The sequence below is a fragment of the Doryrhamphus excisus genome, linkage group LG16 (assembly GCF_037039965.1).
Source record: "Doryrhamphus excisus strain RoL-2023G ecotype Guam linkage group LG16, RoL_Dexc_Guam_v1.1, whole genome shotgun sequence".
Lineage (NCBI taxonomy): Eukaryota > Metazoa > Chordata > Actinopteri > Syngnathiformes > Syngnathidae > Doryrhamphus > Doryrhamphus excisus.
The window spans coordinates 13558123-13576812 of NC_136372.1; the positions used below are offsets into that span (position 1 = coordinate 13558123).

At 44.4% G+C, this 18690-nt stretch overlaps 1 protein-coding gene across 2 annotated transcripts in view; it reads left to right on the forward strand.

Annotated features, from left to right (window-relative positions):
- adcy9b (adenylate cyclase 9b) overlaps positions 1–18690 on the forward strand; it is a 50079-nt gene that overhangs the window by 3609 nt on the left and 27780 nt on the right. The gene's annotated exons all lie outside the window — the stretch shown is intronic.

An 18690-nucleotide genomic window follows, 5' to 3' on the forward strand; every position in this document is an offset into this window, starting at 1 on the left:
GTACAAGGACAAAAATGCATAATTAGGTAGAATACAAAAAACATACATAAGTCGCACTGGAGTATAAGTCGTACAAGGACAAAAATGCATAATTAGGTAGAATACAAAAAACATACATAAGTCGCACTGGAGTATAAGTCGCATTTATTTTACGAACTACTTAACCAAAACAGACATTATTTCATTTTGGAAGGCAAGTTCTCACAATAAAAGAATAGAGAACAGACTGAAAAGGCTATGCTATGCTAACACAATGGTTATTCAGCTACACAGAAAAGGGATCTAGTGTTTATGTAAGAATTTTTTCATTCATAAGTCGCTCTGGAGTATAAGTCGTACAAGGCCAAAACTGCATAATTAGGTAGAATAAAAAAAAAACATACATAAGTCGCACTGTATAAGTATAAGTCGCATTTATTTTACGAACTACTTGACCAAAACAGACACTGAAAAGGTGTAAGCTATGCTAAGACAATGGTTATTCAGCTACACAGAAAAGGGGTCTAGTGTTTATGTAAGAATTTTTTCATTTATAAGTCGCTGTGGAGTATAAGTCGCAGAAACACCCAACCTATGAAAAAAAGTGCGACTTATAGTCCGGAAAATACGGTACATGTTAGCTTAATTGGCCAATGAGAGTGGCTGGCGACGATTCCAGTGTGTACCCCGCCTCTTGCCCCCAGGTCACGTCCAGCGTATCTGTGACCCGAGTGAGGACAAGCGGGGTAGGACATGGATGGATGAATGTATCTAAGATGTGTGAGATTTTACAAGTCCGTTAGACTTTTGGGGTGAAACATTGGTGTTTATTACAGTTACAGTTTGTTCAGAACAAGCGGAGTAATCTTACCAAAATGTGTCTTTAGCCACGTATACATGGACCCAAATATTCCAATTGCATTCGGTTTATTTGCTCAATGTAATCTTTGTATACACCTCATTCCGAAAGAAAAGTGCCAATCCGAATGAATATATAATCGGATTCCTTTCCCCAATCCGATTGAGGTATCTTGTACCCGCTCAAACGGAAAGTTGTCAGGATGAGTTATTCTTCGTCGCGTTTTCGTCTTCTGTTGTTTATTGGCGGTTGGCAAGCAGCTTTCGGTGTACATTAGCGCCATCTGTGGAACAGAATCTAAACCCTTCTATACTTCATTCACAAGTCTAGTTTTATTAAAAAAGAAAATACATATCTATATAAAACACGATCAGGGCTGCACGGTGGTCAAGTGGTTAGCGCTCAGACCTCACAGCTAGGAGACCCGCGTTCAATTCCACCCTCGGCCATCTCTGTGTGAAGTTTGCATATTCTCCCCGCCGTGCATGCGTGGGTTTTCTCCGGGTACTCCGGTTTTCTCCCACATTCCAAAAACATGCTAGGTTAATTAGCGACTCCAAATTGTCCATAGGTATGAATATGAGTGTGAATGGTTGTTTGTCTATATATGCCTTGTGATTGGCTGGCCACCAGTCCAGGGTGTACCCTGCCTTTCACCCCGAAGACAGCTGGGATAGGCTCCAGCACCCCCTGCCACCCTTGTGAGGATAAGCGGTAGAAAACTAATGAATTTGATTATTTCCTGTTTACATTTATCCTGGGTGCGTTCTTTCAGTGCATGATCAGATATGACGTAACAAAAAAAATGGAGGCGAGCAATCGGCACTGGACTGCTGCGGAAAATACGAAAAACTCGCAATATGCAGTTATTCCAACAAGTGAAAGAAAAACTCAGGGAAGTTGGTATCACATGATGTTGATGTTTACGTTTTACTGTGCATGCCCCATTGACTATTCTGTTGATTATAGCGGCGCATGTAGACAGGAGATTGGAATATTGCTTTCCATGTATAACATTGTTTTCAGAAAAGTCATTCGGAAAGAGGAAAAACTCCTCATGTAAACGTGGCTCATGACCTCACAATGTATGGTTGTCCTGATAAGAAGTGTCTTGAAGGAGTCCCATTCATGTAGTCTGTCTGTACCCTGTCCCTGATGGCTAGCTCTATTACCATCATCACCGACCTCAATGTGTCCAGTCTCCTTAGTCTTTAATCTGAACCCTGAGGATTGTGGTACAATGATTCAAACTGCAGCTTTGCTTTCATCTCTTCGTCTAATCCTTGCTTCGGGCTTATCCCCAAACTACCTGGATACCTTTAAAGGATCCCAGGCATGATTCATCAGCTTTGCTTACTCTAATTATGTTCTATGTCAGTGGTCAGCAACCTTTTTGAGACCAAAATTACTGGTCTTGGCCGAAGACCCCCACCTTCGGATTATTATTGTGTGTTGGTGTCAACATTTCAGATTTTTCTCTTTATGCCTTTTTTCAGGGTTTTTTTTTTTTTTGAGAAATTTTGGAAACATTTGGTAACTGTAAATTACCCTGGAGTCGCTACCTTATTATTGTGTGGAGTGTAAATGAGTCTAAAAAATATATGTTTTGCCACTGTCACAGCAACGGCAGCCCCAAAATGTATGTATGAACATCCAGCAGCAACACAACATTTTAAGATTAAGATTAAGATATGCCTTTATTCGTCCCTCAGTGGGGAAATTTGTATTGCACAGCAGCAAGAGTACAGAGTACATTTTAATGAAACATATACCGTAGAAGGCTGCACGGCGGTCGAATGGTTAGCACGCAGACCTCACAGCTAGTACAGTAGTACTAGCTAGTAAAGTACCGAGTGTACTGGAGAGTGGATGCTGTCTCACTGTGTTTGTTGTTTTTTTTTGTTTGTTTTTTGTTTTAATTCCAATGAATAACAGGAGTGTGATTAGCACGCAGGCCTCACAGCTAAGAGACCCGAGTTCAATTCCATCCTCAGCCATCTCTGTGTGGAGTTTGCATGTTCTCCCTGTGCATGCGTGGGTTTTCTCCGGGTACTCCGGGACTCCAGGAAAAGCGGTAGAAAATGAATGAATGAATATAACATACATTCTGTAGCTTGACACTGAGGATGAATTCCAGACCAATTAGACATTGTCGCTGTAAGCAACGGTGCACAGTTAAAGTGCCTTTTTGTTTACCAGGTGGGAGGAGTGATATATGGTCCTCCATCTCCCCTCATCTCCAAGATTGATGAGCGGCTACATCTTTTACCAGTTGCTGTTTTTTTTTTCACTTTGTAAAACCAAGAATAAATGTGTCGGACAGTCTTATCACTCCCTGACCGTCTATTCAATTCCCATCTTAAGATTGATCCTTTCCCGGTAAGATATGCTGAGCCAGTGAGAGAGAGCTGGCTGTCAGGAAGGAGTTTTTCTTAGGTGTTGTTAAAAAAAAAAAAAGACAAAAAAATCCATGCACTGTCTCGATCGGTGGGTGTAAATCCCTCAGGTAGCACTATAGCCGGGATCGGTTGCTGGCCAATTATAATCAAGCTCCGTTTGCCTGGACGTAAATTGCGATGACCTACAATACACTTAGTGGCCTCATTAGGAACACGCCCAAAATAAGAGTGTTTGTTTTACAAATTTGGTATTTTCTTAGTCTCTGCCTTTGTGTGGTTCTTGTATTGGTTCTTGTATTGTTTTGCACATAAACCATCCATATGAGTCCGAATGAGCGCTTGTGACCAAAGCCTCGCTGGTGATGAGAAATTCAATGTTGTTGACTTCCAATTCATTCATTCATTCATTTTCTACCGCTTTTTCCTCACAAGGGTCGCGGGCATGCTGGAGCCTATCCTAGCTGTCTTCGGGCGAGAGACGGCGTACACCCTGGACTGGTCGCCAGCCAATCACAGGGCACATATAGACAAACAACCATTCACACTCACATTCATACCTATGGACGATTTGGAGTCGCCAATTAACCTAGCATGTTTTTGGAATGTGGGAGGAAACCGGAGTACCCGGAGAAAACCCACACATGCACGAGGAGAACATGCAAACTCCACACAGAGATGGCCGAGGATGGAATCGAACCCTGGTCCTCCTAGCTGTGAGGTCTGCGCGCTAACCACTAGACCGCCGTGCCGCCTCTTTGTGAGCTGTGTCTTTTAATTTACTTGTAGTTGAGATGATGTCATCATCAACAATGTTTTTCTAGTTCCTTGATGTCTTTGACAGAAAGAACTCCGGCTTCCTTTGGTCCTCCATTTTAGTGCCTTAAAGTAGTCCCGTACTCAAACATTTTATGGGTCATTTATGGGCATTTCTCCTTGGCAATCGATAATGATGTTTTTTTTTCCTGTGGTAAATCGGCCCCAGGCGGCACGGCGGTCGAGTGGTTAGCGCACAGACCTCACAGCTAGGAGACAAGGGTTCGATTCCACCCTCGGCCATATCTGTGTGGAGTTTGCATGTTCTCCCCATGAATGCGTGGGTTTTCTCCGGGTACTCCGGTTTCCTCCCATATTCCCTTATGTACCAAGAGGCCTGCACACAAACCACCGTGTACCAAAGTGTATGACCCCCCCTGCCAGCATGAGTGATCTTTGGTGGTTCTACAGAGCCAAGCAACACAGTCGGCTGTAGATGCGGTAGCCGCTACAAATATCTCAAAGGACCCAAATTAGAGAGCTCTGGACATGAAATAACACCCCTATAGTCACCTATACACTCCTATTACCCAATATAGGAGACATAATAAGATATTTAGGGCTGCACAGCCGACTAGTGGTTATCGCGCAGACCACAGCTAGGAGACCAGGGTTCAATTCCACCCTTGGCCATCTCTGTGTGGAGTTTGCATGTTCTCCCCGTGCATGCGTGGGTTTTCTCCGGGTACTCCGGTTTCCTCCGACATTCCAAAAACATGCTAGGTTAATTGGAGACTCCAAATCGGTATGAATGTGAGTGTGAATGGTTGTTTGTATATCTACATATATGTGCCCTGTGATTGGCTGGCCACCAGTCCAGGGTGTACCCTGCCTCTCGCCCAAAGACAGCTGGGATAGGCTCCAGCAGCCCCCCGCGTCCCTTGTGAGGAAAAGCAGTAGAAAATGAATGAATGAATGAAATCGACTCCAACACATCCTTCATTGTCCAGTGTCCTCCTGGAACTAGGTTTGAGGCCAGGTCTTGTTGTTCTGTGCATGAAACTATATTTGTCTCAGTTTCCTGGGGAAGTGAGAGCATGTGATTGTGTAAGTCGTGTCCTTTCTTTTTTGTTTCTAATGTAGAATGATGGCACCCGAGTAGGCCGTCAGCATGAACTTGTTACCTTTGTGGAGCCTTGAGACTTGAGCCATGACTCACACAAGCAGGTTTTGTTGGCAGATTACATTTAAATGTGGAGGAGGGAATTTGGGCCTTGTCGGCACGGGAACGTTCTTGAGATTTCTTTTTTTGCGGATTGAATAAAATTAGCGGTCTGCACGATGTTTGAGTGGTTAGCACACAGGCCTCACAGCTAAGAGACCCGAGTTCAATTCCATGGGTTTTTCTCCTGGGACTCCGGTTTCCTCCCACATTCCAAAAACATGCTAGGTTAATTGGCGACTCCAAATTGTCCATAGGTATGAATGTGAGTGTGAATGGTTGTTTGTCTATATGCGCCCTGTGATTGGCTGGCCACCAGTCCAGGGTGTATCAGCCTCTTGCCTGAAGACAGCTGGGATAGGCTCCAGCACCTCCCGTGACCCTCTTGAGGATAAGCGGTAGAAAATTAATGAATGAATGAATGAATGAGTAAAATTAGCGGGCTGCACGGTGATTGAGTGGTTAGCACGCAGGCCTCACAGCTAAGAGACCCGAGTTTAATTCCATTGGTTTTCTCCCACATTCCAAAAACATGCTAGGTTAATTAGCGACTCCAAATTGTCCATAGGTATGAATGTGAGTGTGAATGGTTGTTTGTCTATATGTGCCCTGTGATTGGCTGGCGACCAGTCCAGGGTGTACCCCACTCTCGCCTGAAGACAGCTGGGATAGGCTCCAGCACCTCCCGCGACCCTTGTGAGGATAAGCGGTAGAAAATGAATGAATAAGTAAAATTAGCGGGCTGCACGGTGATTGAGTGGTTAGCACGCAATCCTCACAGCTAAGAGACCCAAGTTTAATTCCATTGGTTTTCTCCGGGTATTCCGGTTTAGGCTCCAGCTGGGATAGGCTCCAGCACCTCCGCAATAGAAAATGAATGAATAAATGAATACAATTAGCATCCACACTGGATTGTATTTGTAAGTAGTTGCATCCAGATGGGAACATACTATGACTGGGTGAAAACCATGTAATGCACCCTAGCAAACGTGAAGCTTTAGTGATGCTCACTCCAATTCCGACTGAAAAGAAAGACAAATAATAACAACAATAACAGCCCAAATTGACAATCTAATCAGCATTTTCATTCAATTGAGCAAAAGTTGTCAGCTCTCTTGTATGATTGAACCAACTCATGTTTGCCTCAAGGTTAGAGCAGGATCTGACATTGGCTTTGAAATAGGAAGCGTGACCTTTGCCATGTGAGTATCTCCCCTCCATATGCCTCGTGGGTGGTCTCTAATTAGACAAGACTTGGTAATCTTCCATATTAAAGGGGTTGATGGCAGAAATTCTCCATCATTATACTTTCCCACCCCTGGTCAGTAACCAGACTGCCAGCTGTTTTATTTACACGGAATGCTATGGATTGCCTATAATGAGGCTGTCATGACTGTGCTTATTTATGATCAAAGACGTTTTCAGTGTGAGTCTTACAAGGACATCGATTGCGCAAGTAATACCTTTTGAGTAGTTTGTGTTCTGGTACATAAAAGTAATACTTTCGTTCACAGAGCCAATATATTTCAAGTCAGACTTTGAACTTGTTGCTTTTCCATTGCGGTACAGCAGGGGTGGGCAAACTACAGCCCGGGGGCCACATGCGGCCCACCAAGAGTTTGAATCCGGACCGCCAGTTGCTTTCTTAGTATTTCAACTTTTAACATACAAGGCAACATGACTTGCAAGTCAGATGTTTTATTTAAAAAAAAACAACAAAACTGTAAAATTTAAGGGCGGCACGGCGGTCTAGTGGTTAGTGCGCAGACCTCACAGCTAGGAGACCAGGGTTCAATTCCACCCTCGGCCATCTCTGTGTGGAGTTTGCATGTTCTCCCCGTGCATGCGTGGGTTTCCTCCCACATTCCAAAAACATAGGCTAGGCTCCAAATTGTCCATAGGTATGAATGTGAGTGTGAATGGTTGTTTGTCTATATGTCCCCTGTGATTGGCTGACGACCAGTCCAGGGTGTACCCCGCCTCTCGCCCGAAGACAGCTGAGATAGGCTCCAGCACCCCCGCGACCCTCGTGAGGAAAAAGCGGTAGAAAATGAATGAATGAATGAATTAATGAATGTAAAATTTAATTACATAATTTGATGCGGTCTGGCTGCACGGCAGTCAAGTGGTTAGCGCGCAGACCTCACAGCTAGGAGACCCAAGTTCAATTCCATCCTCGGCCATCTGTGTGTGGAGTTTGCATGTTCTCCCCGCCGTGGGTTTTCTCTGGGTACTCCGGTTTCCTCCCACATTCCAAAAACATGCTAGGTTAATTAGCAACTCCAAATTGTCCATAGGTATGAATGTGAGTGTGAATGGTTGTTTGTCTATATGTGCCCTGTGATTGGCTGGCGACCAGTCCAGGGTGTACCCCGCCTCTCGCCTGAAGAAAGCTAGGATAGGCTCCTGCACCCCCGCGAGTAACACTTTTACAGATAAAATTAGACAAATAATTTAAGGAAAATAAGGTGTGTGTGTGTGTATAAATATATGTTCTCGCCCCCCGAACAATTTTGTTAACTCAACACAAGTCAAAATATTTGCCCACCCCTGCTGTACAGGATAGTCCTCATTTCATTTCTATACAGTAGAAATGTCCTGAGAAAATTACTAGTACTTAAACATGTTAATTTTTGACAGATATTTTAAATATTGGCATCTTAGATTAGATTCGATTCAGAACCATTCCTGTCTCTCTTTGATTGCCATTGTTCACCAGCAATGAAGGAAGCTTAACAATCTAAATGCATCCAAAGGAAAGTCCAAGTTTGAGGCACTCACTACGAAGGAATGACCCTATAAGGTGGGCGCTAGCAGGTAAAATTGGAGAACTAAAGTTTTGGAACATGAAACAACATGCTTACCCTCCAATTTGCCCCTGTAGGGATGTCCTCCAGTCATTCTAGTGTATTGTATCATTTGCCCCGAGGCCCAGTGGAGCCCTTTCCGTAATTGCTGCTACCTGTGACCTCGACAAAGACAAATGAGGCCATCTGGCTGCCAAAATGTAGCACGGAAAGGAGCAACACATGAAATTAGATCAAGGTGCCCCTACTCCACCATGGGATTAAGAAAGAAAAATAATTGGTCCCAGATTTACAGACTGGGCAGTGAACTAGCCATCTTTTATTTTCTTGATGGCCACCTTACCTTCTGTCCCTTACTTTACTAAAAAGTTCTGATCCGACGTCCTAAAATTGACTGAATTCAGCAGTTTTTTTTCCTCAGTCAGCAATCTAATCTAATCTAATCTAATGTCAGATGATGTACAAACACATGGATAGGAAGGGAATAATGTTAGTCGGTGCCCCCTTGGTTGCTATGACAGCTTCTACTCTGTAATATTTCTGTGCCTATGGAAAATTAATACACATTTACCGTTTAATGCTACTTATTCACAGTCGGCTGTAGATGCGATAGCCGCTACAAATATCTCAAAGGACCCAAATTAGAGCGCTCTGGACATGAAATAACACCCCTATAGTCACCTATACACTCCTATTACCCAATATAGGAGACATAGTAAGATATTTAGGGCTGCACAGCGGAATAGTGGTTATCGCACAGACCACAGCTAGGAGACCAGGGTTTGATTCCACCCTTGGCCATCTCTGTGTGGAGTTTGCATGTTCTCCCCGTGCATGCGTGGGTTTTCTCCGGGTACTCCGGTTTCCTCCCACATTCCAAAAACATGCTAGGTTAATTGGTGACTCCAAATTGTCCATAGGTGTGAATGGTTGTTTGTATATCTATATGTGCCCTCTGATTGGCTGGCGACCAGTCCAGGGTGTACCCTGCTTCTTGCCTGAAGACAGCTGGGATAGGCTCCAGCAGCCCCGCGACCCTTGTGAGGAAAAGTAGTAGAAAATGAATGAATGAATGAATGAAATCGGCTCCAACACATCCCTCATTGTCCAGTGTCCTGTGGGAAATTAATACACATTTACCACTGAATGCTACCTATTCGGGTCATGTATTCCGACTTAATCAGGTACCCGGTGAATTTATTGGTCAATCAGATTTGTCATTGCTGTGTCATAACGTTTGGATAAGCAGTAGAACATGGCTGCTTGGATCTGTGTCATAACATTTGCGGACATTTTTTTATTGACAAAAATAAAGACATACGCTTATGTTACCTTACCTCTTGGATGCAGAGGTCGCTGACCAGTGTACTCAATTTCACACAGTTTCACTCCAGCTCTCCCCAGTTAACTGAGCCCACTCTCTGATGTTTCTGCCTCTCTGCTTTTCCGCCAGCTATTCCTGGGGCGACCTCTTTTCCTTTTCCCTTGGGGGTTCCATTTTTGTGACCTATACAACTCCACTAAGCCTATGAAGGCGTTCAGTCCGCGATCCCTGGTCTCAGATGTGAACCTGGTGTTGTAGCTGACAATGTGCGTACCTGAAGAGCAGGGAAGGCGTGTGAAGCGGTCAAAATTCGGGGACATTCTGAAAAAAAATTCTGATTCATTCATTTTCTACCGCTTATCCTCACAAGGGTCGTGGGGGTGCTGGAGCCTATCCCAGCTGTCTTCGGTACACCATAGACTGGTGGCCAGCCAATCACAGGGCACATATAGACAAACAACCATTCACACTCACATTCATACCTATGGACAATTTGGAGTCGCTAATTAACCTAGCATGTTTTTGGAATGTGGGAGGAAACCGGAGTACCCGGACAAAACCCAGATGGCCGAGGGTGGAATTGAACTTGGGTCTCCTAGCTGTGAGGCTTGCACGCTAACCACTCAACCACCATGCAGCCTGGTTTGAGTTACATTCATTTATTCATTTTCTACCGCTTTTTCCTCATGAGGATCGCGGGGGTGCTGGAGCCTATCCCAGCTGTCTTCAGGCGAGAGGTGGGGTACACCCTGGACTGGTGGCCAGCCAATCACAGGGCACATATAGACAAACAACCATTCACACTCACATTCATACCTATGGACAATTTGGAGTCGCTAATTAACCTAGCATGTTTTTGGAATGTGGGAGGAAACCGGAGAAAACCCACGCATGCAAACACCACACAGAGGGTGAAATCGAACCCTGGTCTCCTAGTTGTGAGGTCTGTGCGCTCGTCCGCCGTGCAGCCCTGAGGTCAGCCCTGATATTTCCCAATATTTTCTCTACCGACTGGGAAATTCTCAAAGATCAACAGGTGGATTGCGACCCCTCTCGTCTGGGGTCTTGGCTTGTTCTTTTCCACAGCCACTATGTTTTAGCAAATGAGTGTTCGAAGACAGCAGTGTTTCTACTAATCTCCTGCCTGGTTGTCTCTGCATGAGCGGTTAAAGCGCTGCAAAGAGACCCATAGCGTAATACCTCCCATCCAATGGTACACTATCACCCTTCACTGTACACTAGACCTCATCTCTAAATGTCATTGCAGCCTGCGGCCACGTCTCTGCCCCCCATGAAAGACATATTACCGTGCCCCATCAAGCATTTCATGTTACATCGTATGCTTTAGAGGGGCCTAATGGCCGTAGTAGCGTCGTGTCACCGCAAAGATCTACAAGGTGGCAGGATTTATGGAGCCGCAGTCACTTAGTCCTGCTGCAGCGTTGCACTGTTACTCAGCAGATTGGACTACGTGTTCTCATTCAGGAAGGAATGTTTTTCCTGACTGGGAGTGTTGTGATTCGTCAGGATCAAGAGCGGACAATTCCCTTTTTCAATGCCTGGCTAAGCATCGTCTCGCAGCATTCACGCGTCGGCGCAGACCTCTCTCAGCTGCGCTGTTGGCTTTCTGGTGAAGTGTTCTGTCTTTATCTATTGTGGCGCAGAAGGTGACCCCCCCCCCCCCCACACACACACACACCGCCACCGCCAACCCCCTCAACCAACACCAGTGTCTGTCTGATAAGAGCTAACAATACTTAGCTATTGCAACACGTGTACAATACAGATCACAACACTTATCTCTCACTTCGACAGCCTGACTTATTCTTCTGCTTCTTCTAATTGTTATTCCACCTCATTTCCCGCCTACTCCTTAATTTGTCACCCTATCCGAAGCAACCAATGATAAAATGACAAGGAATCTATCCAGACTTTTTTAAAAGGTTCCCACATTTAGTGTCATTTCATATTTACAATACAAGAAACAATACAAGCAGTTGATATCTTGAACCAGTCATGATGTGCTATATATATCACTATATTGATACTTACTATGGTACACATTATGTCATTGTATGGTCATATCACCTTGTACTTCAGTAAGTGACAAAAATATAATTTAAAAAAATTATGAAAAAAAACTATGAAAGCAGGAAGTGAACAAATGTAACAGTTACTGATTGTAAAAGTACCAGATGGAAGGGTAGGATTTAATAAGCTTTGCTTCTTCCTACTCCTTTTGGTCATGTGGAACTGTGAACTGACTATGGGATGCATTCAATTGTAGTCTGATGCATGTTCAAATGAAATAAAACCATACTTCGGTAAGTGACAAAAATATAATAAAAAAAAAATTATGAAAGCAGGAAGTGAACAAATGTAACGGTTGCTGATTGTAAAAGTAATCTGATGCATGTTCAAATGAAATAAAACCATATTTTCTGTGGTAAAATGTTCCCATTTGAAAATGAATGGGCAATTTATGTGGCTCCGCCTACTACTACTCCCATTCTGCTGATTGGATAGTAGTGATTTGGCTCAGGTGGTAGAATGTTTGGTTCCCATCTCAGAAGTTGTTTGAATTCCTGTGTAGCTTCCTTCATCGTGTTGTATGAAGTGATGATGTCATACAGACGCCGCCTGTAGAGTCATTTCAGGGTGATGGGCGAACCGAGGGAGGGTAAATTCGGATTACCCCATTGGTTTATGTGTTTACATTTCTGTATGCTGATTTTAGTATGCTGATTTTTTATTTGTACAAAATTTGGCGATCTCCAAGCAACCCCCCTTTTATGGGTGGAGGACTGGTCCCGTGTTCCGCCACCAGGACCAAAACCACATTGCACCTCCTGCACCCTGTCTGCTGTTATAATAGTAATAAAAGGCAATCCAAGGCATAATAGGGGACCTTTAACTGCAGATATGGTTTACATGACAGCAGTGTCTATCTAGTGTTAAGTGTTCAGTGTGGGCACGCTCACCGGTTGCTCTTTTTGTTTGCCGGATAAATCAAATTTCAGCAATCTAGTGCAGCCAACCATTAGTCTGTTGTTACCTTTCCTAAATAAAATATGAGCTCTGGATCAGAAAAAAAAATGTCAGAAATCTTCCTGTTCTGCCTCGCATGCGGAAACCTTTCAATATAGCAAACTCTTTTGAGTTGTCACATTTTCAAGAAGACGTGCATTGCTAGCAGGGTGATGCCCCCCGCCCCCCTCGTCCCTCCCTTGCCCCCTGTAGACAAGAGATAGATGGAAATCCATACTGAGGAGGCCAGGGAATATGATGTGTGTTATAGAGAGGGAAAGGAAACAGATGTACAGTACAGACTTTGGCAGGAGATGGATGGAGCTGCCCTGCTGAGGTTCATCATGTTCAGGGCCATTGTGCAGCTCCACATACAGTCACACAACAATGGCTACACACACACACACACACACACATGCATAACCTCTTTAAGGCCTCTCTGCATCCCCGGTCCACCCATAGGCTAATCAATGTGGCAACGGGCTGTTAAAGGAAGATATAAGAAGAAATACTGACTTCATTTATTTGATGAGCCTACATTAAATGTGCAGTGGCATTGTTTTTTTTATATTCGATACAGAGCAGTGATAAAGTCAAGATTTTTCTGTCTGTGATTGGCATTTCTTTGTAGAAATGCATACGTCATCATGATGCTATTGACTTAATACAGTCATCCCTCATGCTTCCAGACCAGACCATGATAGGTGAATTTTTGTGAGGTAAAAAAAAAAAAATTGAGCTTTTTTTTCCCACATCATTTGAGAAAGGACAGGAAAAAAATGTGTGTGATAATAATTATAGTGCTATTTTGTAAGTGACGTGACTGAAATGTGTGGCAGTTGTTTTCATTAGCTTCTAAATGGAAGCCATTTTCCACCATTAGAATATTCCTATGTGTAGTTGACGTTTCATAATTTCCAAGTTTTTAGCTCATAATTCTTTTTATGTCATAATTCTGACTTTTGGGTAGCACGGCGGTCGGGTGGTTAGCGCGCAGACCTCACAGCTAGGAGACCAGGGTTCAATTCCACCGTCGGCCATCTCTGTGTGGAGTTTGCATGTTCTCCCCGTGCATGCGTGGGTTTTTCTCCGGGTACTCCGGTTTCATCCCACATTCCAAAAACATGCTAGGTTAATTAGCGACTCCAAATTGTCCATAGGTATGAATGTGAGTGTGAATGGTTGTTTGTCTATATGTGTGAAGTTCACATTTCATAATTTCCACTTTTTTATCTTATCAGTTCAAGTTTTTAGCTCCTAATTCTTTTTATGTCATAATTCTGACTTTTGGGTGGCACGGCGGTCGGGTGGTTAGCGCGCAGACCTCACAGCTAGGAGACCCGAGTTCAATCCCACCCTCGGGCATCTCTGTGTGGAGTTTGCATGTTCTCCCCTGTTTTTTCCCGGTACTCCGGTTTCCTCCCCCATTCCAAAAACATGCTAGGCGACGCCAAATTGTCCATAGGTATGAATGTGAGTGTGAATGGTTGTTTGTGTGATTGGCTGGCGACTAGTCCAGGGTGTACACCGCCTCTCGCCCAAAGACAGCTGGGATACGCCCCAGCACCCCTCGCGACCCTCGTGACGAAAGAAAAGCGGTTGAAAATGAATGAATGAATGTATCTTAAACCAGGCTGCACGGTGGGCGAGTGGTTAGCGCGCAAGCCTCACAGCTAGGAGACCCGAGTTCAATTCCACCCTCAGCCATTTCTGGGTTTTGTCCGGGTACTCCGGGTTCCTCCCACATTCCAAAAACATGCTAGGTTAATTAGCGACTCCAAATTGTCCATAGGTATGAATGTGAGTGTGAATGGTTGTTTGTCTAGTTATCTTTTCAGTTATCTTTTTACCTCATAATTTGGAAAAATCCTGTAATCATGACTTTTCATTGCATAATTTTGACTTTTTAATTACTCAAAATGATGGATTAGCATTTTCTTTTAGTGGTGGAATTCCAAAAGTACAATTAGTTATGATATGGCGGCTATGCACATGTATAATGTTAAGTTATTTTTCAAGCACATTAGACATGAAGAGAAAGTGCTTTAGTTTTGTTGCTATGTCATCTACTTAAGTGCTTATATAGATGCTTTCCTCATGTTTAGACACATAAAAATAGCACTTGTTGAAGGACTACTTTTTGTGTTGAGGCAGAAAAGCATCTCTGACTGTTAAACCTTGAAACGGTTTCAAAAGGAGCACGGACCGGCGTGTCGCTCCTCTTGCCTGACGCGGCTAACCCCCCCCCACCCGCACGGGTGACACTCGAGGTTGAGCTTTTCTTCTGGCGAAGCGTCGGTTGAGTCGTGGCCGCGTCTCTGAGCTGACCCGGGGCGGCCTTGAGGATGCGTTGTGTGGTAAACCGCCATCACGACTCACTGACGCGGCCTAAGCTTTTCTCCTTTTGTCATCAAGTGTGCAGAAAATGTCAGCAGCAGACGTGCGCACGTGATGGATGGCTCTCGCTCTCTTTTGCGGAGGTGACGCATTCACTCACCTGCACGCCTTCACTTACATTCTGCACTTGGATGGCAAACTCCCACACATGCAGCACCGCCTTGTCCCGTGTTTGCGGCTGCAGTGACTCATTAGCGGTGCACGGCAGGAAGTGTGTGTGTGTGTGTGTGTATGTGTGATAAATGGCCCTGTGAATTATGAATGAGGGGAGATGACGGGGAGCCGGTCCACCCTGAAGCCTGCTTGTGCAGGCATGCATTGGCAATGTTGGCAAAACCACTTCTTTGATATGAATTATTTTGTTCATTTTTCTGCTGTAGGACAGAAACATTGTGTGTTTATTGTTGGCTGTGTGATTTCCACTACTACAAGTTGCAGTGTAACATATTTTGTCCCACTTGGTCCATCTTTTTTTCCCCCCAATCCATTTTCTGTTCCTGTTAATTATGTGGCTGAATTGATCGCTAACCAGAAATTCAATTAATTATTTGACTTTGAAAGGACCTTGGGGGCCTCTCGGTGTAGTGATTATTGACTCTTCCCAGCATCATCTTGATGAGCTTAAAAGCTGACAACTCCACTTTATCTTTGCTGTTGTTTTGGCAAATTATTCAATAAATAAATACATATTCAATAAACAGTCATCCCTTGCTATATTGCAGAATATCGCTTTCTCAGTATAGGATTTTTTTTTCAACAAATAATCAAGTAATAAATGATGGCTTTTCATGGTTGACTATGGCCTATCATTAGTCAAAAAGTATTGAAAGACAAGTTATATGTAGTATTGTGGTCACTTGGCATCAGTAACGTTATGCCATGGCTGAGACGGACATGCCATGGCTGAGACGAACATGCCATGGGTGAGACGGACATGCCATGGGTGAGACGGACATGCCATGGCTGAGACGAACATGCCATGGCTGAGACGTACATGCCATGGCTGAGACGAACATGCCATGGCTGAGACGAACATGCCATGGCTGAGACGAACATGCCATGGCTGAGACGGACATGCCATGGCTGAGACGGACATGCCATGGCTGAGACGAACATGCCATGGCTGAGACGGACATGCCATGCCATGGCTGAGACGGACATGCCATGCCATGGCTGAGACGGACATGCCATGCCATGGCTGAGACGTACATGCCATGGCTGAGACGGACATGCAATGCCATGGCTGAGACGTACATGCCATGACTGAGACGTACATGCCATGGCTGAGACGTACATGCCATGGCTGAGACGGACATGCCATGCCACGGCTGAGACGTACATTCCATGGCTGAGACGGACATGCCATGCCATGGCTGAGACGGACATGCCATGCCATGGCTTGGACAGACATGCCATGGCTGAGACGGACATGCCATAGCTGGGATGTACATGCCATGGCTGGGATGGACATGCCATGGCTTGGATGTACATGCCATGGCTGAGACGTCCATGCTACGGTTGAGACGTACATGCCATGGCTGAGATGTACATGCCATGGCTGAGATGTACATGCCATGGCTGAGATGTACATGCCATGCCATGGCTTGGACGGACATGCCATGGCTGAGACGGACATGTCATGGCTGAGACGGACATGCCATGGGTGAGACGGACATGCCATGGGTGAGACGTACATGCCATGGCTGAGATGTACATGCCATGGCTGAGCCGTACATGGTTCTCCTGGTAGTAGTGATGTGGTAGCAGTAATGTCATGATATTCAAACAAAGTTTGCATTTCCACTTAAAACTGAGGTCTGAACTGAATCGTGAATACGGCGTATCCTGTTCTCCCCTAAGTCATTGTTCATTTGTGTCATGATTAGAAAACCTCCGATATCTGTATTAAATGTGTGCTAGCTTGTCTTCCAAAGCAGCAACAATCGTTTAGTGTCTGCGCCACAGTTTATCCTGACGTCTCCCGGTGACTGTCACGGTCCTCCTTGGAGCAAAATACTAGTGACAAGTTAGGAGGCTGGAACGGCCCTCCTGTGTCCCCTCCAGCTGTCAGCTGCTCCTCCGTCCACGTACTTCACAGCCCTTCTCCATGTCACGTCTTAAACCTGTTATTGACATACCCTCGCTGTGTGTGTGTGTGTGTGTGTGTGTGTGCGCTAATCACCTGATATAACCCCAAAAGGTTTCATTCTCTAACCTTTTATCCGTTTTCTTCTATGTTACTCTTTATTGCTGGCTGACTGACTCACTGGACTAAATGTGGCATTTAGCCATGTTTATGATGGCGCTATCAGACCAAGACAAAAGACAGAGGGAGGGGGGAATCTTTACACCAACAAGGACCGAAACCAAAGCTACAGAAGCTGAAATAGGTCACATTTTTCAAGTATATGGATACAGTCAAACATAAGCGGTTGAATAAATGTGTTTAAGAAATGCACAGGAAGAAGGCGCTTCGACTAGGGGTGAGGGAGTTATGACATCATACCGATAAATAAATTATATAATATAATAATATGATATAATAAAATAATATGATAAAATATAATAATATGATAAAATATAATATGATATAATATTATATAATAAATAATAATTTATAATAAATATAAAATATATGATAATAATAAAAAATAGCTCAAATAATCACTAATAATAAAAACGCTCCAATGAGGAGAGATTACCTGTGCTGTGCGGGTGAGCAAATGAAACACTCCTGTGACGTTATCTTCCCCTGACCTTGCTTGTAAAGAAGCATTCACTTTCCCAGGACATTTTGTCAGCTAGTTAACTATATATTGCAATCTACTAATTTAATGTTGACGATGATATACTCCTCTGCAATGTGCATATGCTAGCGGCCCCGCCTCCACCCACTGAGACTGTATGATTGACAAAAAATGATTCTTACTGCCTATTTAGAGGCGACAGATGAGGAGACGCCTGGCGATATACTGAAACCGGCAAAATTGTTGGAGCCTATCCCAGCCATCTTCGGGCGAGAGGCCGGGTACACCCTGGATTGGTGGCCAGCCAATCACAGGGCATATATAGACAAACAACCATTCACACTCACATTCATACCTATGGACAATTTGGAGTCGCTAATTAACCTAGCGTGTTTTTGGAATGTGGGAGGAAACTGGAATACCCGGAAAAAACCCACGCATGCACGGGGAGAACATGCAAACTCCACACAGAGATGGCCGAGGATGGAATTGAACTCTGGTCTCCTAGCTGTGAGGCTTTTGCACTAACCACTTGTCCTGATTAATAGGAAACTATTAACTGTGGCCAAAAGAGCTCCATAGTTGACGTGGGCATTTCCTGCTCAGGTGCCCCTAAGCAAGATGGCTAACTGCCCCCACGGCGCTCTCTAATGGTGTGGGCCGGCTTTTGCTGTAATGGCTTAAATGCAGAGGTCCATTTGTGTGCTCGACTTGCACAACAAACAAACAAAAGGTGTTCAATAAAGCAAGCTCACAGGAGAACCGGCATGGAAAATAAAAAAGTGTAATGCTTTTCTAATGATTCAAATGTGGCTGTTTAGTTTGTAGAAGGACGCTGATTGTTTCACAAAAGCACGCCGGCTGCTAGCTCTTAATTATATAGCTGGACGGTGATGTCACATCAAAGCTGCAGCCTCTTCCTGCAGTTTGATTTACAACGCTGACAAACTAAGTGCACGCTGGCTGCTGCTGCTACTTCAATCAATCCCTGGTGTTCTTTTAAGAGGATGCCAACGTGTTGCCTGCATATTTTCCTCTTGTTCCTGCTGTACTGCTCTGCTTTCTATGCAGCATCACCACGCCGCCAGGAGGTGGATGGCGTTCTTCAAAGTGTGGAATGAGCACAGTGGGTGATGCAAGAGGAGAAGGTGCAGGGAAAATTTGATATCTTTATGT